The sequence below is a fragment of the Saccostrea cucullata genome, unplaced genomic scaffold, assembly GCF_032062105.1.
Source record: "Saccostrea cucullata isolate Sc308-1 unplaced genomic scaffold, CSIRO_AGI_Scuc_v1 ctg2041, whole genome shotgun sequence".
NCBI classification, from domain to species: domain Eukaryota; kingdom Metazoa; phylum Mollusca; class Bivalvia; order Ostreida; family Ostreidae; genus Saccostrea; species Saccostrea cuccullata.
In genome coordinates, this window is record NW_026921930.1 from 1 (window position 1) to 24587 (window position 24587).

Here is a 24587-nt window from a genome sequence, read left to right on the forward strand (position 1 = left end):
AAAAAAGGTCAGTGACTGTAGACTCCCATGACTGTAAAATCGTGATCTAAAATGTTGGGAAAAACCATAACTGTAGACTCCTTGACTGTAGACTCACTCTTTGCACTAAGGTAACCCATGACGTCCTTGACTGTAGACTCACTCTTTGCACTAAAGTAACCCATGACGTCATTGACTGTAGACTCCACCCTTGACTGTGACCTCATATGACCTTTATGGGAAAAACCCATGACGTCATCCTGACTGTAGACTGACTGTTCTCTGTCCCCCTTACTACTAGCAAATCGGAGCGGATCCACTCCGAAACGATTTTGAAGAATATAAAATGATTTGCACTGGGAATAACTACCAAAATAATCAAAACAAACCTTCTTGAGATTGCTTATGCCTTTTATCCCAAAAAATAATCCATATAAATATGAAAATCCAATTAATTTTCTCAACGTTTTTCTCTCGATTCAAATTACCGGATATGTTTACATTCGGAACTCTCTAGATTGTTCCTAGTAAATGCACTATGCGAGTTATCGCCCGTGTTTCTTTCTGCTACATATCGAATACACGGAACGAATTCTATCGTTAAACCGGGTCCGTAGGACAATATCATTTTAACGATAGAACATTCTATCTAACGTAGAACAAGTTCTTGCGTATCGAATCAACTGGAATATATAAATTATGTATGCAGGTGATAAAGGTATATTGCTGCAATAATTTGACAAATAAAAATTTAAAGTCATCATGTTATTTCCTGATTATGACAACGAGCACACGGCGGGTGTGACCGGTCGGCAGGGGATGCTCACTCCTCCATGGCACCTGATCCCACCTCTGATGTTTCGGAGATCCGTGTTTGCTCTGCTCTTATTTTGTATATTGTTTAATGGGCGTTGAGATTGAATACTGTTCGTAATTTCCATATCCTTCGTTTATCATAAAGCTTGGTGGTTATATTTCCATAAGCATCTTTTTCAAGTAAGAATATATCGTACATAAGAATGGAAATTACTATTGTTATTGACAATGCGTCGACCATATATCTAAATTTACAAATGAATGCCACTGCAATCGTTTCCTTCTTTTCACGCTTAGGATTTTGCACAGATTGTGCTTTATATGAATACAAAAATAGGTGTGCTTATAACGGGACGCAATCGATTGAATACCTGGTCTTCAGAAACTCAAGCATCTGTCAATTTCAGAGTACTTGTGAGCAATCAGAATGCTTTCAACAAAGCAATTATGTAAATGACGAATGACAAGTTCCATTTTTATTGAAAAAAATAAGATGTCAATGATATAAAAAGCCTGAACTTTAATTTATCTTTGAGAAGGATTGAGTATAAAGTGGAAAAGTCGTACGTTTTAAAGCCTTGCATTTTGGTAATACCGTAAAAGTGGACATTTTGAAATACCGTATAAGTGGACATTTAAGCGAGAGGCTAGATGTAATTAAAGACTAGTATTTTAATTTAAACTCCTCAATAAAGAAGCTATTACAAATAAAACACAATTTTTATGCGATATTCAATTTAAGCGATCTGAGCATCCTCGCTAATAATGCCGAAATTTAATCCTCGTTAAAAATTCTGCTTATACGGTATTGTGATTTCAATTGTCAAAGCTTTCTTTGAATTATATAATTAAACAAAAATTAACAAATAATTCTATATTGCTAAAAACGTTTAAATTTAAATAACGTGTTATTAATTTTACAATGGGATGATTTAATTATAATTTACCCATTTGTGCTGCAATCTGTAATTCTGGCCTTAGGAACGGCAAATATTTGTCACATTCCCTACGGACAGAAGAATTAACAAATAAAATGTAATCTTTATTAATCTTATTCTTGAAAATTATGTGAATGAAGACTTTTATAATTTACCCACCACATCGTCTTAATAAAATTGCAGCAATGTCTTTTCGGATTGTGTCCACATATCTACTGTTAAAAAATAGTGGCTTTCCTTGTATGAGCAATTCAGCGAACTATAAAAAATTGTTAAGAAATAATGTATGGTGCTAGTGTAATAAAGACTGTACATGTGTTATATTAGTGTAATAGAGGTTGTATATGTGTGGTGCTAGTGTTATAGATGTTGTATATGTGTGGTGCTAGTGTTATAGAGGTTGTATATTTAAGGTGCTAGTGTAATAAAGGCTGTATATGTGGTATATTAGTGTATTAGAGGTTGTATATGTGTGGTGCTAGTGTAATAGAGGCTATATATGTGTGGTGCTAGTGTTATAGAGGTTGTACATGTGTGGTGCTAGTGTAATAGAGATTGTATATGTGTGGTGCTAGTGCTATAGAGGTTGTATATGTGTGGTGCTAGTGTTATAGAGGTTGTATATGTAAGGTGCTAGTGTAATAAAGGCTGTATATGTGGTATATTAGTGTATTAAAGGTTGTATATGTGTGGTGCTAGTGTAATAGAGGCTATATATGTGTGGTGCTAGTGTTATAGAGGTTGTACATGTGTGGTGCTAGTGTAATAGAGATTGTATATGTGTGGTGCTAGTGCTATAGAGGTTGTATATATGTGGTGCTAGTGTAATAGAGGCTATATATGTGTGGTGCTAGTGAAATAAAAGTTGTATATGTGTTGTATTAGTGTCATAGAGGTTGTATATGTTTTACGTTATATTAGTGTTATAGACGTTGTATAAGGTTGTATATGTGTGGTGCTAGTGTAATAGAGGCTATATATGTGTGGTGCTAGTGTTATATAGGTTTTACATGTGTGGTGCTAGTGTTATAGAAGTGGTATATGTGTGGTGCTAGTGTTAGTGCTATAGAGGTTGTATGTGTGTGATGCTAGTGTAATAAAGGATGTATATGTGTGGTGTTAGTGCTATAGAGGTTGTATAAGTGTGATGCTAGTGTAATAAAGGATGTATATGTATGGTGCTAGGGTAATAAAGGCTGTATATGTGTGGTGTTATTGCTATAGAGGTTGTATATGTGTGGTGCTAGTGTTATAAAGCTTGTATATGTGGTATGTAAGTGTTATAGATTGTAGAGGTAGAGGTTGTAAATGTGTGGTGCTAGTTTATAGAAGTGATATATGTCTGTCTGTCCGTCTGTCTGTAAACAATTCTTCAAAACGCTACTCCTCCTACAGTTTTAGTTTGATTTTAATATAACTTGGCACACAAGTAGACTTCACTAAGATACATAAAACAGTGCATCGGTTTTTGATTTCGATGAACGGTGTTGCCATGGTTACTAAAAATAGAATTTTCTGTGAAATTCCTTTAAAATGTTACTCCTCCTACAGTTTTGATCTGATTTCAATATAACTTGGCACACAAGTAGACTACACAAAGATACATAAAATAGTGCATCGGTTTTTGATTTTGATGAGCGGTGTTGCCATGGTTACTAAAAATAGAATTTTCTGTGAAATTCCTTTAAAATGCTACTACCTCCACAGTTTTCATCTGATTTCAATATTACTTGGCACACAAGTAGACTACACTAAGATACATAAAATAGTGCATCCGTTTTTGCTTTTGATAAACAGTGTTGCCATAGTTACTAAAAATAGAATTTTCTGTGAAATTCCTTTAAAATGCTACTTCTCCTACAGTTTTGATCTGATTTCAGTATAACATGGCACACAGGTAGACTACACTAAGATACATAAAATACTGCATCAGTTTTTTGATTTTGATGAACGGTGTTGCCATGTTTACTAAAAATAGAAATTTCTGTGAAACTTCTGTGACTCCTCCTACAATTTTGGTCTGATTTCAATATATCTTGGCACACAAGTAGACTACACTAAGATACATAAAACAGTGCATCGGTGTTTGATTTTGATGAACAGTGTTGCCATTTTTACAAAAAATAGATCTTTCTTTGAGATCTCTTTAAAACGCCACTGCTTCTACAGTTTTGGTCTGATTGCAATGGCTTCTTTTCTCATCCTTTGTTTTAGTACAAACCAGTAGAGCTACAGTCTCGACAGAGACTTCTGGTTACTCATTCCTATGGTTCAGGCATCACGGATTCTATGGTATTGTGGTTATATATAAGTTATATATAATCCAACAACTGCAATTTTGGCATTTGAACTTCTGATAAGTGTTTTATTCTCAGATATTAAAAAAAAATGGGGAAAATTACAAAAAAGCATACAAGAAGTACTATTTTTACAGATCTTATAAAGCATTAAATGAATCCTTGAGCTACAAGAAAATACCGTGTTTTCATTTTGGGGGTTTTCCACAAATTAAAAAAAATGAAAAAAGAATACATGAAGAAGAAACAGATTTTGAAGCCATTGCAAGAAAAAGTAAAATCTCAAGAAAGACCTAGAAGTAGTGAAAAAGCAATAATTAGAAATAGAAATGGGATAAGAAAAACTGAAATAGGAGTTGAACCAGTCACAGGCCATTGTGTTTTCTGTGTTTAATTCTGCTCGTATCCTCTCTACCATCGGCTCCTACATTAAAGCCCGAGAAATAAACGAACGCAACTCTGCAAGGGAGATTGGAAGCGTAGAGGCTTAGATTGCCTATTGTAGTGGAAAAAGCAATCCGAATAGTGGTGGAAGAAGGCGAGAAATTCAGTTTCTTCATAACTATGTACTCTTCTTATTTGCAGTGTCCGACATTTCTGTAATGAAAGGGGAAAAATCAAATATCGCTCAATATCGAATCGGAAAACGAAGTACTAAACCAAGGGCACTAAAGATTGTTCGTACTTCGGATAATATCGGCAGCAATTTGCTCATTTCCTGCGAAACAGTCCAAATAAAACAGTCAAGGCAAAATCCAGCATATGCAGAATGTAACAGCGGTAAAAACAAGTCGGACAAACAACAAATACTGTAGACGTCTTTAATTTCACGTGTCTAAAATTTCATGGTTTGTTAGAAAGTTACCTTTCACCGTGGTTTTAATTTCATGGAGAATCGTTTGTAAATATTCCGGTACTATGACTGTTTTTAGGTAGAAATGACGTGAAATGATAATCACGATGGTTTATAGTTCGCTGAAAATTCTTAAATCGTGAACATAGTGAAATTAAAAACACCGTAATGTTTTCTACTTCTACAGTACTTTAATATCACTGTACAAGTTCCAACGAGATACTTATAGCGAGGTTTCCTGTTTTGATGTAGGGAAGCATTCAACGTTGATGGAAGCAAGTAACGCAAGAACGTTGCTAAAACTTACTGACGTGCAGATATACTTAGACGGTTAGAACAGCTAAAGTAGAAGTTCTAATCAATTACAAAACCAGAGTTGAGGCTTTCAAGAGAATTGTCATTTACATATCAGAAATCAACAACGTATGAGCACTTGGCAGGAGAAAAGATCAGAACGGTGAAAGAGGTGCAGAACATTCCTCAATACAACAAGGTATTTGTGTTTTCAATTATTACCCCTCCTCCCATAGACGGGGTAGGGATATTAACTAACCATTTGCTGTTTTCGTAACCTATAGATGTAGATACTAGTATATAGGTCCCTGACGGGAAAACAAATTTTTGGTCATTCCTGCTTTGTTGATTAATCTCATATACTATTTTTAGTAAGCTAAACTTGTAGGAGTGATGCACATCGATAAGGAGATATATTTCCTGTGATTAAAAGGCACCTTTTATTGCGCATGCGCCAGTTGTATACGGATAATAGGGAATGTTTTAACTGTCCATGGTTTCTATATTTGTGCTCCAGTTTAAGCCAGACTTATAGGAGTGATGCTTATAGCTAAGAATTTATATTTTCTGTATCTGCTGAAACAGATCCATCAATTAAAAATAAAGATTTGTATAAGTTTTACCTTATGTGGTGTATCTCTCCAGATCTTAAGTCTGAATTGGATAGCCCTTTTGAAGTCTCCTCTTGACAATTGTTTAGATCAGCCCCTGGCATTGATGAGAAGCCATAAGTTTTGATGTTATCAGGAGAAACAATATCAAAACTCTTGTTTAAGGTTCTGGTTATAAGTACAGTTTGTATCATTTTAGTTACATTTTCCGACCCCTTTATTGTCCACCGCTTTTTCGAAAGCGAGAGGTCAAAAAATATCCTTCGTCTATCCGTCCGTCACAAAACAAAAACAAATTAAATTTGCTCATTACTTTTGATTAAGTGGAGCTATGATTTTCATTTTTTAAATGTGTATTCCATGTGACAAGACCTTTCTTTAGATACCACCAAATCTAACCTTGACGTTTGACCCACTTTTGCACAAAAATTACGAAACATGTACGTTGGCCATAATCTTTGGATGGTGGATATACCATATATTCTTTGGGACAAAGCCTTTTATGGGATACTAACAGCATTGATCTTCACCTTGGAGATTTCAATACTTGTGTAAAAAAAACTTGAACCTTGACCAAACAATTGGAATGGTAAAGGATAAGACTTTCATACTTCACATATGTAATTCCTGTGAGAAGACCTTTCATTGGATACAAAAACTTTGTCATTGACCTTCAAGTTTAACATATGATAGGGATTTCATATTTGAGACAATATGTTATAATATGACATCTCACTCACAAATACACTGAAAGCGGGTGACCACAATTCATACATTTTCTTTGTGTTCATTGATTTTAGAAGCGATTCACAGCATCTCATTGTTTTGAATTTTGACTGGTTTTCATTCTAGGTAAATTTTCATTCACGACCTTTATTATGTTTGATAGAGACATATTCTTTTACATCATCCATGTATGGGTAAGCTAATTATATAGCTTCACTTGTACCCACCTTGTTAATATACAACGGCCATATCTTTGTATTGTGTGAATGTAGCTGCCGTCATTTAAGAAAAGACCAATTGGGACCTCACTGTCCAAGTGTCATAGTTTTTACTTTGTAGGTTTTTGTTTTGCTCTAAGCACATTTTATAAATATTGTTTATGCCGAATCCAGTGTCAGATTTTTTTAATATCCTGCTAAAGACCCGGTGCCACATTATCAATAAATCTTTATTAATACTTTTGTCATCTTTTTGAAAAAGTAAAAAAAAAAACATTGAGTCTCTAGAAGAATAAAGAGTTCATAAATTTAAAAATGTTCTTGAATTGAAAATTTGTACTAAATAAAAGCAATTCAGTTCATCACTTAATTGATCCAATAAAAGAAAATTTATATTAATGAATTATAATTAAGGTATCTGTTTCCATGTCAAAAACTGAGAGATAATAATAAGGAAGCGAGTACTTATAGATTAAGTTATATTTTTTTCATTTTCTCCACAATTTCATTAATGGTTAAAGTAGTTTTGATTAAACTTATTTTTTCATAACTGATAGAACAATTTATTAATTAAAATAAAATGATGAAAGATACTTTTGGCAAGATCATAGACATAATTCATAAGAGACTCAAAGTATGTCGAGCTCAACTGCGTTTGATACGGAAAATTTACTTAAATCTAATGAAAATATAATGTCTCTCATCGTAGATCTCAAAAAGCTAGAAAGATTCTAAAAATGAGTTAAAGTTACAACAATTTATATATTCAATGAACAAGACTATACCAGGTACATGTATTAAGTTTCATGTTCTCTGCAATGCAGACAACCGAGATGGTTTCAAAACTTTGTCGTGTCTCTCTATTCCAACATACCATAAGACACTGGCTACATGAGCGCAACACCCGACCATTCTGGCTCCAACTTTACAAGTGCAGTACCAACCATTTATAGGGAGATCTGTTCCACAAGAGTAGTCAATCCAGAGAGTGTGAACTGCAGCCTTTGTATATCTTAAAAAATAGATTAAAAGTGAGCTAGTGTTTTATTGACACACGTTTCTTTAACACACATTCGTTTCTTTGGCTGTATTAAAAGATCATCTTTTCTTGACACGATCGTTTCTATATACCGCTGTTTTAAGTTTTTTTTTCTGGGTTTGTGACACACTCGTTTCTTTGACTGTATTAAAAGATTATTTTGTTATAAAGTTGTGGTTAGCCGTGAAAACAGCTGTTTGATTGTTTTTTAAAGGGTTTTCTCCCTTACTGCTGGCAGTTATTAACATTACCCATTCCTGGCCCAGTGGTTCTTGAGATGAAGATTTTTAAAGATTTTTCCTATATATTCCCATGTAAAACTTTGATCGGCCATTTTGGCCCCGCCCTACCCCCGGGGGTCATGACTTGACCAAACATGAATCTACATTACCTGAGGATGATTCCACATGAGTTTCATTTTTCCTGGCGCAGTGGTTCTTGAGAAGAAAATTTTAAGATTTTTACTATATATTACTATGTAAAACTTTGATCAGCCATTTTGGCCCCGCCCTACCCCCGGGGGTCATGACTTGAACAAACTTGAATCTACACTGCCTGTGGATGATTCCACATGAGTTTCATCTTTCCTGGCCCAGTGGTTCTTCAGAACAAGATTTTTAAAGATTTTCCTATATATTCCTATGTAAAATTTTGATCAGCCATTTTGGCCTCGCCCTTCCCCCGGGGGTCATGACTTGAACAAACTTGAATTTACACTACCTGAGGATGATTCCACATGAGTTTCATTTTTCCTGGCGCAGTGGTTCTTGAGAAGATTTTTTTTTAATATGCCACAAAATTTTCTTAATTATCTCCCCTTGGTAAAGGGCGTGGCCCTTCATTTGAATAAACTTGAATCCCTTTCACTCAAGGATACTTTGTGGCAGGTTTGGTTGAAATTGGCCCAGTGGTTCTTGAGAAGAAAATGAAAATGTGAAATGTTTACAACGACTACGACGACAGACAACGGACAAATTTTGATCAGAAAAGCTCACTTGAGCCTTCGGCTAAGGTGAGCTAAAACTTAAATGCTATTTTAGCCAAAGAGAAGAATGACCTTATCAAGAGGTCAGTTAGACAGACAGGTGGTATACCAGCACCTCCCCCCTTGACATCTGCAGAGGGGGCATTGGCCAATTTACTTGACGGGAGGCCAGTAATTGAATGGGTAGATGGAGGGATAGATACAGATGGTACTGACATGCATAAATCTATCACGTTATCAAATACACATTTGTCTAAATTATCAGTTTAATAGGTAGTTTACATGTATCATCAACACTTTTCAGCCATTGAAGAAAGCTGTCCTGCTCCATGCAGTTTATTGTCGGATGCACCTACATGTAGTACACCTCAAGTGTCCGAAAAAACATCATGAAGAGTAAGTGCCTCAATCGTGGAGTACTAAAGTGAAATGAAGTATTGATACAAAATTTATCTCATAAGTGTGGATGATACTACCCGTTGGATAAACCTAGATGCTATATCCACGGGTAGATGCTTTATCAATAGCACCTGTGGTTTGACACAACCCCTCGCCACAAGATTTATTGAAACTTTTATTTGCGAAAATTCTTTCCCTTAAGTCTACTGTAGACGTACTTTTGTCCAAGGGGTCATATAATATCGCGGAATCTCAATGTTTGTTTCATCCGTGGTTAGGAAATTACGCAGATTTTTTTTATTTTGACTACCGTATATACTTGCTTATAAGTCGTTTTTTTGGGAGTTAATGTTTTGTCCAAAACTCTGTGTCCGACCTATGGGCGAGCTATAAAAAGCTTATTAAATACAACCGACTTATAGGCGGACCGACTTATAGGCGAGTATATACGTATATGTATTTGTCCAAGTTTACTATTATGAATGTAAGGCATATACCGGTATATTTAAAAAAAAATCAAAATTAGAAAATAAAAGAGTTTCAATATCCTAAAAAAAAACTAGAAACTTAAAGAAACGATACAAGATAGCTGTAAAAACAATATGGGGTATGGTGCTTTTTCAGTGGGTTGTTAGAGTACTGCAAACAAATATTTTTTTATATTAGGCCATTCCAAGTTTTTTCTATGTTAAGCGTCCACCCATTTAACAAAATCCTACCTACCTATTCAAAAAAAAAAAAACAAACAAACAAACAAACAAAAACACACACACACACAGACCAAAAAAAAAGAAACGTGAAAAACTTTCGGAGGAGATTGCCTATTTTGATGTTAAGAAATTATATTATCAGTTAAAACTGCAAACAGAGTTCCAGATTCCTATTGCTGAGCCTGAAATGTAGATTACTTAGTATTGACATAGATCCCCCCTCTCTCTTCAAATGATTAAAACCTAAAGGCATGAATTAAATTACGAGCTAGAATTTATTAAACATGTACTATGAATCAATATTGTAACGTCATGACGTTAACGTAACATGTACATATACAGGACTTCATCATGATATTACAAAGTTTATTCAAAACTAAAAGTTATATTATAATCCCTACAAAATCTTAAATAATCAAAGTTTAATACTCTTATTTATTTTGAATATTGTTTTAAAATTTCATTTGATTTTATTTGATGATTATATCATCATAAACACAACAATAGTTTTTGTCTATAGACGTATCACAATAATATACTAACAGCGTTATGTCGGATCTTTCATTTCATCAGGATGTTTCTATAACTTCTCACTTGTGGTTTAATGGAATTGACAGAAAACAGAGGGTGGACTTGCGACAGCATTGGGTTTTCGACACTATGGTATTGGACAGTAATTATCACATTTTCCAGTAGATTTAGGGACCTGATGAACTTTTTGTTTTTCTGAAGCATAATACTTATGTTTGCATTTGCTGCAAAGTGTGTCATGTTTATCACAGACAGTGATTAAAAAAGTTTTTTCTGAAGGAAGCGATTTTCTGCCATTTTTATTTTTCTTCTTTCATGTGGTTTAATCTGTTATTTTTTGGCCTATCACCAGGCATTCTGAAAAAGGAATTTTTGGTTCTAGACTACTGCTTTTATTTTTCAATTCAAAACTAATCAGCCACAAACATTTTGACAGAAATGGGCTGTTTACTTTATCTCAAACAATAATATCTTATGTCCAATGCCCACTGACCTGAAAGCATTCTCAGAGAGTGCAGATTTTAAATTGTTCATATAATGACCCCCGGGGGTAGGTTAAAGTGCCTGACAGTGGGGGTTTTAGTTTTACGAAAGAATATTTAGGAACAAATTTTTTCCTCAATAACAAAAGCTGTCTTTAGTCATATTGACATGTAAGAAACTTTATGCCGTGTAAATTCAAACTTGTTTCAATTATGAACCCTGTCCCTGGAGCAGGGATATATTTTTTGCAAAGCAACATGAAGGTCAAGAAATCGTCAAAAATCTTATTCATAAGAACAGCAAAGTTATATGCTTTATTGATAACTCTCACCGAGATGATTTATCAGATCGCGAGCAACTTAGCGTATGTTCTCATTTTCGTCAAATTTGACATTTGTAGCTATAACTGTAGAATCCAGAGGATTCGCATTGTTAATACTGTATACAGGGAAATTTTCGCCCCCGTTTTATTTTCGCCCCTTTCGTCCTCCTCCTGATTGGGCGAAATTAAAACGGTGCGAATTCAAATTACACAGCATAATTTCTTAAACAAAATTATGACCGGGCCAATTAAAAACGGGGCAAAATTGTTTGCAAGTGCAAAAGGGCGAAAATAACACGGGGCGAAAATAACCCTGTATACAGTATGCCTAGGTGAATGCGGCGAGGACGACTAATCGGTAAGTTAAGTGAAAGTGTTCACATTTTTCAATGCGGGTCAACATTGAGTCAATACACTTTGACATTGATTCTATTTCTGGCACGTTTATTTTCTTTCTTGAGGTTTTTCAAAGTTTTCCATTTCTTTTTCTCAAATGCGGGAAATGATTCTAAGTGTTCTCGAACCAGCTGTGCAGCCCTCTCTGTGGTCTTCTGTAGGATCTATGTCCCACCCAGCAAATACTCCCCCAGATTTGTTTTTATGCCGTGGTCAATATACGACTCCCAAACGCTAAGGGTAGCAAAGAAAAAGGTATTACATATGATGGTTCTGCTACCATCAGTCTCAAAATGGTAAGTTCTGTGCACTTGTCGCCTTTTTTGGCAGGTTGGCTATCATCTGCCAGATCTGTTCGTGTCTTCTTTTCTTCAATATGTGATACCACACAATCTCTTTGTCGCTCGTACGAACCTTAAGTTTTTTAAGATCTCATTTCTTTTCTCTCCTGTTACTTCGGTGTAACATTTCAGTTTACATTTACTGCAATGTACAAATTTCATGATCCTTGCTTTAACGCTTTTTTTTTCTTTGAGACACGTACTGCTGTCCAGTAAACTTAAATTGTTTTCTGACATTTTTCTTCCAAGTTTCTGGCGTGGCTTTTCTATTTCTAAAAGGCTTCTCTTTTGGAGTGTCATGACTGTTTCTTAGGAGTTCCTTTACGTCTTCCTTTTTGTTGCGGTTTAGTTTTTAGAGGGATTGTTCTTAAGGAGTGTCAAGGCCTTCATTGTGTTTTTCTGCTCTTGTTGTGAGTAGACAAGGCAGCATACTACTCACAAGGATTTCATATAATCCTGACGAACAGTGTTCATCCGTGTATGACCGGGCCATCTTGTCTCATCTCTTCTTGGGTCAGGCGGGGAAAAGAAAGACACGCCTCCACTACGTCCAAAGGGGTCCACTAGTAAGATCTTTTGTCCAGTTCTGGAAAATATAACATAATCACTTATACAGAGACACTCAACAAACAGATCGCTTAACACACGCACAGTAGCTCACAATCAAATCAATTGAATCATGTTTCAAACAATATTTCACAATTTTATGTATTTCCATTTTTACTTACAAATGACTGCAGATCATGTGCCTCTCTCGCCAAAACTTACATGGCCAAGTTTGAATCACTGATGTCTTTATTTTCACACCTAGCATAGTTGATAAATTATTAACATTTAGCTCCCTTGCAAATTTTTAGGTCAACAAAAATAGAAAGATGTAGAACGCAAAATGTTTAATGATCTCAGAATTAAAATGGATGATGAATTTAGAAGCAGTAATATTGGTATGTTTTACCGGAGAAAAATAGAGGAATAAGTGGAAAGGTAATGAGAGAGACTATAAAAAGAGTAGTCGATAAATTGCTTACAGTTGGAGTGGGAAACAAAAAAAAGTATTTTTTATGAGCTCAATAACTTATTCGGCAATAAACCTATGACTTGGCCAGAATGTGCTTTGGACACAAGTTCTGTTTAAAGTTTAACAAAAAGCAAAGCCCAAACAGAAAGTTCCACAGACAATGCCAAAGTACCAACCTGCCCACCAAACAAGATTCTGATTTACAAGCAGTCCAGATTTGATAACCTAAAATATTACATTTTAAGATGACTGCCACCAAAGTCAAGAGATCTGGAACAGAGAGGCTTGATAAATACAAAACATACAGCAAGATATGCAAGAAAATCTACTTAAATTTCAAAAGGAACAAGATTAAGAATGAAGTGCCGCGCCACAGCAAGATACGCCTGTTAAAAAAATACAATTTTCTTGAACAGTTTAGCATGCAAGAAAATCACATCAACCTTGAATCTAAGCTTTGCATGATTTTTCCATTCCTTCAAATATTTATCCATTCCCTGTGATGTAAGCATTAAATATAATATTATAAGCATTAATAATAATAAATATTACAGCATTAATTGATTTCTATGCTGGTTGTGGTAGACCTTGTGAAATGCCCATCATATTAAACAATATCAAATTAGTCTTAACATCTTAATCTATACCAAATTAAATTTGAAAAGAAAAGGCCGGCCATCAAATGACATATGCTATAAACTGACCAGCACTTCTTCTGTCTAATCCCCAAAGGATACAGATAAGACTGCTGATTGAGACAGCTAGCCTTCCTACATTGAAGTCATTAATTAATCTTTAACTGGATGCTTGTCTACTCATTACTACCAAGATATGAATAGGTCTGCACTATCTACCATATTTTTTTAAAACATATAAAATATTCAAAGATTTTTTTTGGTTGAGATTTAATGTCCGACAAGTTTTAATATGTATTTCATATGGACATGCTGATTCAACCCCACCCCTTAGAATTATAGTTTTTAAATTAATATTATATAATATCAGATAAGTCTATTATGCAATATCAAATTAGTTTTAATTACTTTTCATCAAATTCATTTTAAAGCATAGGCTAGCCAACAAGAGTTTTTTTTAATCCAACAGGCTTACCCATCTCCCCTATACCCAAGATAACACTGATGCTCTATCAGTTAGGTCCTCACACTCAAAACTCATTAATTTCTCTCTAATTTGACCTGCAATTTTCTGTTATCAAAATTCTTTTTGACCAGTCCTTGATAATTACACTCAAGGGAGAGGTATGATTTATATTTGTTATAGATTGCTGTCAAGTATATGCTTAAAAAATAAGTATTTTCTTGATTTAACACTTTTTAATAAGGACAATGCAATACTCTTACATTATTTGGGATGCTTAAATGAATAGTAAAAAGACACATTTTTTTAAAATTTCACTTAAAAAAAAAGATCACAGTGACCTTGAAATAGGTTGCGACACACCTTCTACCTAAGATACATAAACTGGCCAAGTTTGATGATTGTAAGTCGTATAGTTTTCTAGTTATGGGCCGGAAAGGATTTTTCCATATTTGGCTTTAACTTCTTAATAAACGGTCAGAGCGACCTATTTTTTGTGATCGACACATCTTCTACCCAAGATGCATCAGATGACAAAGTTTGATAATCCTAAGCCTAATAGTATTAAATAAAAAAGCTGGAAACGAAAAAGCTAACAGACAGACGGACGGACACGAAGCCTATAACATAATACGTCCCGTCTTAAGACGGGCGTATAAAAATTTGGATATATAGGTTTCTGGAATTAATGGCAAAACAAACAGGAAAGAAATTTGAAAATTAGCGATTTGCCGGTACAATACACTACAATTTTTTTTTCAAATTCAGTCCGAGTTTTGTTTTTATTTTTATATACCTTACATGCGGTTTTTGTGTCATGTGCAGAACCTTTGCTATAATGAAAATACAAGCTATTTAATATTTTTTGTGTCAGGATCTATTGTTCGTCCCAAAGCAGAATTGATGTTTTTTTTTCATGTGCATTTGCCATTTTATTTTGAGTATTGTTTTATACAGTTATAATCTGTCCCACACTTCTCGCCTCATTTCGGGTCGATTAACTGACCATGGACAGTGTTCAGGTGATGTTATGATTCCTCTACAGTATGATAAGAGTGCTCATCTCAGGTACGTAAAACCTGAAGGGGGCGTTTGATGTAGACCTTATTTTTATTAGATGTGGTTTATTTGATGTCAGTGAAAACAACAAGCAGCATGCAGATTGTAATTTGTAAAGACCACCGTGATTCGTTGGACCTGTACTGGAGGAAAAGATCAAATGCGCGTATTTTTTGTACAGAAATTGTTTATGTGAAATTTAATTACATGTTCAACAGTGTTGTTCCCATTGGATCGGGTTTATATGGTTTGTTTTTAAGTAAGTACACAAACTTATAAACAAGACTGTTGTTCGTTTTAAAATTCCAAGTCTTCCAATTGAAGATGTACCTTCAATTCACTAATTAATGAATTATTATTAAAGAAGTACAATATATGGTAAGGGCAATTTAAGGGGCCCCATTTAGAAAATGTTTATCTTTACTACGGAGAGCGATTAGGCAAAGGTGTTTCTAAAAATATATAATTAAATTTGATCAGTTGTTATGAAAACCGTCGTCAAAAACATACACCTTCAGACCTCTATTGTCATTAAACCAATCTTTAATTTTTGATATCATCTATATTGTCTTAAGTTAATGATAATATGTACACTTTGGGATATGTCAAAGTGACTGTTTTACTAAGAAAATATATTTTAAAGAAAGTGGGCGCACTAGATGGGTAGTCGGCAGGAATCATTGACACAAAGCAATTCAGATTTAAATGTCCAAGCAACATGTAGTTTTAATACAAATCTTATACAGAAACTTCATGGGAATGGATTTTGTCGCATGTTTGTTTATTTGTAAATGATTTATTTCAATATTAAAAGGTGTCATGAAAGATAAATTATCTATGCTGGATACATTTGATTGACTATAATAGATCTCTAACACTCAATAAGTTTTGTGCTCTTTTCAAATGCACTGAATATATTGAATGTAACAGAACGATCGAAATTGCTTTTTTTCTTATTATTCAATATTTTTCCATCAGGTGTAACTTTGTAGTTACAAGTTCGTGTATGTTTATTTGTAATTGGGAACGTTAGCATTGTAAATGACAATATGTGAACGTGAGCGCAATGAAAAATAAAACAATTAATGTAAAATAATTTATAAAACATAATTTGCAACAATATTCAAGGAGTATTTTTTTTTTTACTACCAACTCAAGAATTTCCAGCAAAAAGAAAAAAAATAAAATAAAAAAACCCCGCTGTATTCGAACCTAAAATATTGCTTTGATAGGGCTCGAATCCAGCGACAAACCAGTGAAGCTACCGCGGGACACAATACGTAACTAGTATTTAAATCATTATTTAAAGTCAAAGACCTATGCAATTGGACTTTGTCAATTTACTACCAGAAAATAAATGGAAAAAGTTTAGATTTTGGTATTTCTGGGTCGTCTCTCCATTTTTTAAACAACTGGAATAAATTTTACGGTTAAAATTACACTAATAACGCATTTAAAATTCATGGAGAGAAGACCCAGTAAACAACAAAATTAATGAAAAACGGCTATAAAAAGAGTCGATTTTTTCATCATTTGACTCGTGCAGCTATTTTCAGGTGCATATTCAAATAAAATCAAACATATTCAATTGAATATTTGCCAATTTTACATTCACCTACAACACAGTCATTAGCTACGTTTTGAAAAAAAATGTATAAATCAATATTTTTTAAACTCTTTTTTTGAGCCACAATTCCTGCCGAATCGCCATCTAAAGCGCCTACTTTCTTTAATAGGTATTCCATTACCATGAAAACTGTATTCAAACTTATTCCTTCATATTTGAAATTATGGCTTTATTGACAATTGTAATTTTGGTAGCATCTAAGGAATCTTCCATAAATGTTTTTATTTATATTTTGGATACCCTAAGGTGATTCTTCTACTAAGAAAATATATATTTAATTTATAGGCAATTCCGTTGCTATTGCAAAGTTTTGATTTTTGTGGATAAAGTTCCTGTGAAAAATGTAGATATGGGTGCGTCTGTTAGCATAATCTCAAAAAACAAAACCATCAAGGGACTAAAATTAGACTTGTCTTTGATATCGAGAGAGAATATAGATCTCACTACAGCAGATGGAAACTGCTTGAATGTGATTGGGCAATTAAAATTGAATTTCAAGATTGGGAAATTTTGTGATTCTCAAAATGTTTATGTTGTAAAGTTAGAATCTGGTTAAGAGGGAATATTGGGTATACGTTTCCTATCCTGTTGGAAATCAGAATTAAATTTCAAAGACGAATGTTTGATTTTAGTTGGGCGGGAGATTAAATTGTTCAGAGAGGGTGCTTAATATTGCACAAGAGTGAAAATGAAGAATGATGTTTGTGTTCCTGCGAAATCCGAATTGTTGAAAGAGGTTGAGATTGAGAATGAAATCATAAAATCACCATTACTGTGTGATAAATATTCCCTATAAAAAGAATCTTCTTCTCTACACATAATTAAGAATAAGCAATCAAATCTTTATATCCATATTGACATATTTTATTTTCTTTAGTATACATTTAATAATTCTACAAATTCAGTCAGGCAGATCCGACCCCCCCCCCCCCCCCCCCCCGAAATGCGCATGGTTAATTTTTTCCCTAAGCGGGGGACACAAATTCTCTGAATTAGCTTGTATCTTTTTGTCTTTATATGTCATCTTTTATCAGACATTATATTATCGTCACTTTATGCTGGAACCTCAAGAAAGCAACATCGTAGAAAATATTTCATATTGGTCATACATTTTCAGAATCGATCACCCCAGAGAACGAACAAAATTCCCCTGTTACAAATGGTGTAAGAAAAAGGTTCATCCCAATAAAGAAGGATATGGAGACAACGAACAGTTTACAATCTCAAAGTCCATAATACAATACAAAATATGAGCAGAGCAAACACGGACCCCGAAACATCAGAGGTGGGATCAGGTGCCATGGAGGATTGCGCATCCCCTGCCGACCGGTCACACCCGCCGTGTGCTCCTTGTCGTGATCAATTACAACCTGAGAAACGGAGTTCAAATCGACCATACTCCTGCAGAACAATTTTTTCAAGAAAAGCTGTATGATGATTCGCAAAATCAACCCATGACATGCGAATAATGACCAAGTGGTCCGGTTACCATTCAACAATCACAACAAACAAGTGAAATAGAGCTCCTATCAAGTCAACCTATAGATAACTTCATCCAGTCAGAAGAAGTATGTGAAATTGCAGAAAATCAAGGACAAACCAGTGAAATCAATGATGAACAACAACAACCCAGTGAAACAACACAACAACAACACAGGGAACTAAGCTATACGGAATGTGATAATAAACAATTATCACAACAAATTCCAGCAGAACCATCTACACATCTACAGATACACCAAGACCAACAACAACACAGTGAAACCATACAACAAGACAGTGAACAAGGCAATATGGAAATTGATAACCAACTACCACAATATCGAAACTGAGAATATCCAAGTACCACACCAAATTCCGACAGAACTTCCACACTGAAAGTGACATCCTACTACCCTACCTATACTAGTCATAAGATGTTATTTTGATGTCCAGGCCGCCAACTGGTACCATACACTCTCATCAGCGGAATACAAATATGCAACTTCTTAAACAAAATTTGCGAGGAAGGTTTGAGGCAACATTCAACCTTATGGGAATCAAACAAGTGATTAACGGAACAGCAGACATGTACTTGGCGAGAGCAGAAAAAAAGTGCTTTAGGACATGACCTGCCTGAACTGTACAAAGTTCAATTTACAGTGAATTGACTACTTAACAGTATTAAAGTCGAATAACTGGCAAACAACCGAAAACTTTTAAGGTTTTACGAGAAGCCATCATTATTCCAAAATACCGAACTAAAATGTGTGGAAACAAGCTCAGTTTCAGAGCTTACTCTCAAATCCTTTGCCTCAGAACTAAACGATTCTTTGAAATAATTAATAGTTGTGCTCCTTATCTGCAATTCAAAATAAGAACAGTGCACCTTATCTATCTTACAACCAAAACAAAAAGCAGTCCAAAAACCAAAGACCCAAGCCGATGTGGCAGCAACCCCCACAGCAACAGTCGCAGCAACATACGCCGCAACAATGGCAGCAGCTTCCAAAAACACAGTGGTGGCAGTCTACCCAACCGACTCCAGAAGCAAGCCAGAGAGGTCGATCATGTTCTGGATGTGGTAAGTCTTGTAATCCAAGATAAATTGTTCACTTCAACCTCACAGAATTGAAACAGCCAATGCCCTTCTAATTCGACGGCATTTTTACCGCCAGAAATGAATCACCAGCTAGGCGAAATGCTTAACGCCAACATTTATGAAGAGTCGACCTCAATGTGACAGAGTCCAGTTGTAATGGACAAGTTGAATGGCCCAATACGCTTCCCATTTGATTATAGAAAATTGAACACCGTCACCAAACAAAATACCTTCCCATTGCCATGCCTCGAAGATGTCTTTGACACCATTGGTATCACCAAAGCTAACATCTTCTCTACTCTTTATTTAGCATCAGGTTTTTGACAGATGCCATGGATCCACAAAAAGCTCACAAGTCTGCATTTGTTACACCAACCGGTGTTTATCAGTGGAAAAGGATTCCTTTTGGGTTGGTCAATGCTCCTGTCTTAACTGGAAATTCTGTCTGGTCTATGTAGAAGATATTCTTGTCTTCTCAAATTCCTTTGAACAACATATTAAGCATCTACAGCAAATCTTCGTCTTGCCTCTGCAGGTCTTACGTTGAAACATAGTAATGCTTTTTTCTCCTGAGAAAATTCATTATTAAGGCCACTTAATTATTAAAGATGGTGTGCAAGTTAACGTTACCAGGACAGATACAGTCAAATCATTCCCTGTACAAAATGCATTAAAGATGTACGATTTTTTTAGACAATAACTGTAGAAAGGGTAGCATTTTAAAGGAATTTCACAGAAAATTCTATTTTTAGTAACCCAAACTTGGGATGCGAGACGAATTAAGGTCTTTCTTTTGACACTTGAGGTAGGTCACTCGTCCGTTTTTTGGAAAAGTTCAAGCAAAGACTTCAAAACCATTTATTAGAATTTAATTTTTATAACATATTTAATTTTAATAATGCTAATGTTTGAACATTCAACGGGAAAATAATTTTTTTTTACTGCTAAAACTATTTTTTAACAACTATCTGAGATTTATTACACAGGAATAGTCTACAGCATGAAGAAATACTTCAAAATTCTACAATTAGTATATGAGCAGAAATAAATTATTATGAGAAATACACTGCTTTTTGTTGTTTTTCTTTACTTCTACAAATACCCTCCCAGAAAAAAAAATCCTTCCTCGAAAACACAGATCTATGTGGTATTGGTATGAAAGTCATTAGAATCATTGAAAGTCGTTCACTACACCCTATACCCCAGCCCACGAAATAAGTTCTTTTTATTTGCTTGTCAAGAAAGAACTTTGTTCGGTAATAACCGATATTTGCACCCAAAACCAAACTTTGACGGAGAAATATTTAATTATGTTCTTAAACAGGGCGGTATATGCTGACTTCAAAGCACTGAATATTTTCATAAGTAATGACGTCATATGTACGAAATGACGTCACAAACATGACGTAATTTTCTGTTTTTAATGAATTCTTCAAAAAAATGTACATATTTCGTTGATATTTTGAGTAAAAATCACCGAGCGCATGTGTGTTCAGGCTCAATATTTTGATATAAAGTGTAGAATGATAAAATCAATGAAATATGTAAATATCGTTCCTGAACAACCTTGCGCTCTACAAATTCTATAGCTAAAATTGTTGAAATTTCGTCCATTTTGTCCTTTTTCTAACAAATGATATAAAATCGGACGAGTTTGTGACGTCATAAAAACAAAAATAGTCATTAAACTACTTTGAAACTATAATATGTTCTGTTAATTCATTTTTTTTAATACAATTTATGGAATTTAGCACGTTTCCAGAATTTTTAAAAATTTGACTTTTGTGGGGGCAAATATATGTAAAAAACCGCATTTAGTTCTTTCTGGAATGGAATTTTTTTTACTGGGATGGAACACTCCCCCCTTTTGGAAAAAAAATCTGGACCCGCGCTTTGTTGTACTATCTTATACATTATGTACTACAGGTGCTCATTGGCATTTTCTCTTTATAAGTTAGAAACTTTAATTTAATATAGTTTTAGCTATATTATTGCTCATTATACTTTAGATGATCTGCTTTCATTTACGTCAAGGATAAGAGAATGAATGTACACAACTAACTATAATTTTCATATATTTGTAAGCATTTTAAAATATTGAAAAAAGCTCTGTTTTCATCCCATATGTACATACGGGCATAAAAAATAATACTGTATCTAGAGTACCCATCAAGGAACACATTAAAATATTTAAAAGTCAAAATTGTACCATTTTAAATGTCTAAACAAATAATCATGGCCATTAATTGACATTTTTTAATAAAACATTTGCACAGCTTACTAAGATATATTCATAAACTCACTCTGTTACCAATTTCTTTTACATTTATTTCCATGTCCATTCATGATAAACAATAGTCTCGATTTTCTTTAATAAATCGGGTTCGATGCCAATTGACTTTTTAGAACTTTCAACAAATAGCGAGATCGGACATAAACGGAAAGGATTTGCAAATTTTGTTTTTTAATCAATGACCAGAGCTAATTTCTTTTTTAACACTTAAATTAAGTTTTGATTGAATAGTTCATCAATGACGTCTTGTGAAATAAATAAGCGCTTGTTTGTCGTCGATTTTGTTTAAATGCATGCCAGTTACTTAGATCCCCCATCACTTTTCTCTCTTTAGTGCTATTTCGAGGCTGTTAACCGAAAGTGAAAGTAGACTTAATTAAATTTACGATAATTACTATACAGGTTTATCTTTTAAAAAGATAGGTGAGCTAGCGCCTTAGCAATTTTTAAACACATAAAGAAAGGTTCGTGATTTTAGTGTGGAACTGCATTGTAGCAATTGCTTATCGTATAAAAAAAACTTTGAAAAGAAAAAAAAATGATTTTTTAATTATTGAAATTACGGTATTATATCCAAGGAGAATATTGGCATTATGTGACCCATGTTTTTGTTGTGTAGTTAACTTTAAAGTGAAGGTTGCACAATAAATAAAAAAAAACTTCAGAATAAAACAGAAAAGACCAGTGTAAAATATTTAATAACATAACGAAATTTTCATCCCACAGTCCATCTATAAGAGTTTTCACAGATTGCTAGACCGTGAGGTTTTCCCAGAATTGCCGACCGTGAAGCCGAGCAAGCGTATTGCAGAAATATGCACTAACGTAGTTGCAAGCGCTCGAGAGCTAGCAAAAAACCTCCCTTGTCTGTGTGTAGAACAATCAAATAATGACTCACTCGGGCTTTTCCGTCAGTAAAACAGGGTAAAAAATTGAAGTAGTACAATTATGTGGTTATCTTTAAAGTGTAAGCTACACTTTAAAGATAAAAAAGTTATTTAATGATACATGAATGTAAAATGTACAACAAAATTGTTATCGTACGGTCTATCTGTAGTAGTTTTCCCAGAATGCACGACCGTGAAGCCGAGCATGCGTATTCCAGGAATTTGGACTAACGTAGTTGCTAGCGCTCGAGAGCGCTCGCAACAAGTGAAATCTTATACCTAGTGTATTCCTACAGGTTTAAGTAAGAACTCTTGTAAAGCCGTTTCAGAGTTTATTTGCAAAATTTGTTAATTTATAAGTATAGAAGTCTCCACATTTCCGACGAAAGTTTCGTTTTTTATCCTTGGAATTGGAAATCGATTTTGGATATATGTTTTTTTTTACAGAACACTTTATCTTTTTATGTTCGGAAACTTCCATATCTGTTTTCTCTACCGATTATGGCAAGAATGACAACCGAATGTCCGAGAAAATCAAGGCGGGAGGCTCGATCGTTGTCTGGAGCAACTTCAAATAATCCTTTCATCTTCTTGTCATCATTTGAACTACCGGTAGAAAAGGGAAAATTGCAGGGAGATAGAGAGAGAGAGAGAAGCATACCTTTTCTATAATTTTAAATGTATGCATAAACAATTAAGAAATAAAGTTTTTATATATTTTTTCACAATATACACTCTGATTTCATTTTTAAAGCGAAACTTATTTTTACATTTTACAGAAAAATACAAAAAGTCTTATGAAATAATTAAGAGTTTCTCAAATTCTTTCAATGCTAAAATTGTGTTTGAATAGAGATTCTTTAATTGTCAAGTAAATTAAATTTCTATTTATATTCCTCCTTATAATGTTTGCTGAAAGAATGATATTCCACTTGTTTTAAGAAATCAAACCATGCAACAATCAGGTTTAAATCTCTTTAATTGGAAAATAAATTTTTCCTTCATTTCAAATTTTAGCTTGTATAAGTTTGGCAAATCCTATTTGACAATGAAAGAGGAGGAAATTTTTATCCCCCCCCCCAAATAAAAGAAGAGAACATTACGTTAAATCAAAACAAAAAAATAAATGAAAAGCAAAAATATAAACTAGGAAACTTATTGTTCACAGAACAATAAGAGTTCTTTCCACCTTCTTTAAATTTCAAATTTGTTTAAATCTGACTTCTTAAAATTAAATTCCATGAAAAAGAAACCAAAAATGTCTTAAAGCATAGAAAAAATGAAAATTAAAAAAAAAAAATAAATGACCTTGACCTTTGACCTTGAAATTTTTTCAAGGTCAAAGGTCACAATGCAGTTGTCCCAATGCTTCTATGATTTATAGTTTTCAAGTTATAAGGTTTAATAGTAAGTACAAAAAACTTAAAGGGCAATAACTCATATAAGGGGTCATCAGATCCATTTGCACTTGTACAATGAAGTTAGGGCTAAAGACCCTTTAGACATTAGTGAAGGTTTAATGTCTCTACAGTCTACGGTTTCGGAGGAGTAGTGATAACAAGGTTTTCCGCACAGGGGGCAATAACTTTTAAAAGGGCTAATATTAGGGGATAAGAGTAAAATCTTTGAAACAGTTTTAAGAGTACATATTAATGATGCATAGACATTAAGTATATGTTTAAAGACAAAAGAGATATAAAAAGAAATAAATTTCTCAATTTTGTAATGACCTTGACCTTTGACCTTTACATGAATTTAAAGGTCAAAGGTCAATGAATCATACGCAGTTGGTCCCATGTCTCTACGACTTGTTGTTTTGAAAATTTTTAATTTTTTGTTAAATTCAAAAAGTTTCAGGGGCAATAACTCATTAAAGGGGTCACCGAATGCTTTCGCAATGAATTGATTGAAGAGTCCCTTTAATTAGTCGAAGACATTGGTGAAGATTTCATATCTCTACGGTTTACGGTTACAGAGGAGTAGCGATAACAAGCATTTCTTGCGAAAGGGGCAATAACTTCGAAAGGGGTAAAGGTTCTTTTATGCAGGGTGAACTGCAATAATCTTTTAAAGAGTACATTCTTAT